We start from the raw sequence: 1,324 nt of genomic DNA, 5'->3' as shown, positions 1-1,324 counted from the left end.
GGGTTTGAACCGCTAACCTTCTGGTTAACAGCCAAATGCCTTAAGCACTACACCACCAGAGCTTCTTCCTCTGTAAGAGAAGTGGTTATTAATGCTATAATTTCCTTTATCCATTTAATAATTCCATCATCTTCACCATCTCCAAATACACTTTTTCATTTGAAAGAAGTCCAATGATTGTGAATTCCAAATTTCTTGTGAGCTGTGGCTTCACATAATGGACTAATGACTCTAGAGCCTTCAAATATCTCACCTGAAGAACTTCCCCAGGACTTACTTCTTCCACTTTGGAGGGTGATGCCCAGGATAGAGGCCAGGTAGGCAATAGAACCCCAGAGTTGTTTCTTAGAGGACAGCTGAGGCCTGTACCTCTGAGTAGCTGTTGAAACTGAAGAGGATGTGGATTGATGCTTCCTTCTATAAAAGACAATTTGAGAGTATGGAAATGACAATCTCTTCTTTTTAGCAGACATGGTTTTGCATGGCAAAGTTTATATGAAACTTCTAAAGGTACCTGTGCACATTTGAAACTTCAAAACACTTGTCTTTATGAAATGCTCTTAAATATAATCTTTACAAAATATTTGAGTAAAATTGGAAAAAAAGAAGTGAGCAAAAACTTCATTAACTCCTGGCTAGATATTATCATTCTTATATTCTCATTGCAGCTGTTTCTCTTCAATTTGAGTGGTGCCACATCAACAAATGGAGGTCTTGAAAGCTTTATCTTATCCATATGAGTAAGGCTGGGTTTACTCAGATGATGCAGCACTTTCCCAGTCCTATTTTGAGAGCCTTCTAACCTAACCGGACTATTCATAACGTTGCACGGTAACGTATCAAACAGTGTTCCTTTGCTATTCATAAGGTTTTCCCTGGCCAATTATTTGAGAAGTGGATGGCCTCTTCCTTCTTCTTAGTCTGTCTCAGTCTGTAAGCTGGGCTGACACCTGTGCACGATGTGCATCCCGCTGGGTTTGAAACACCAGTGTCTCAACACTCACATCAACACATCACCATGGTAGGAAAAACTGATAGAAACAGCTGAAGACATCCATTAATCATCGGAACATGGAATGTATGAAGTATGAATCTAGGAATATTGGAACTTGTCAAAAATGAAATGGAACACATAACGAATGATATCCTGGGCATTAGTGAGCTGAAATGGACTGGTTTGGGCCACTTTGAATCAGACAACCATGTGATCTACTATGCTGGGAATGACAGTTTGAAGAGGAATGGTGTGGCATTCATCATCACAAAGGATGTTTCAAGATCTGTCCTGAACTACAATGCTGTCAGTGATAAGATAATATCCATA

Source organism: Orycteropus afer, unplaced genomic scaffold, assembly GCF_000298275.1.
Source record: "Orycteropus afer afer isolate SDZICR_OR568_19922 unplaced genomic scaffold, OryAfe1.0 scaffold00327, whole genome shotgun sequence".
Taxonomy (NCBI): Eukaryota; Metazoa; Chordata; class Mammalia; order Tubulidentata; family Orycteropodidae; genus Orycteropus; species Orycteropus afer.
This window is presented reverse-complemented; position numbering follows the sequence as displayed.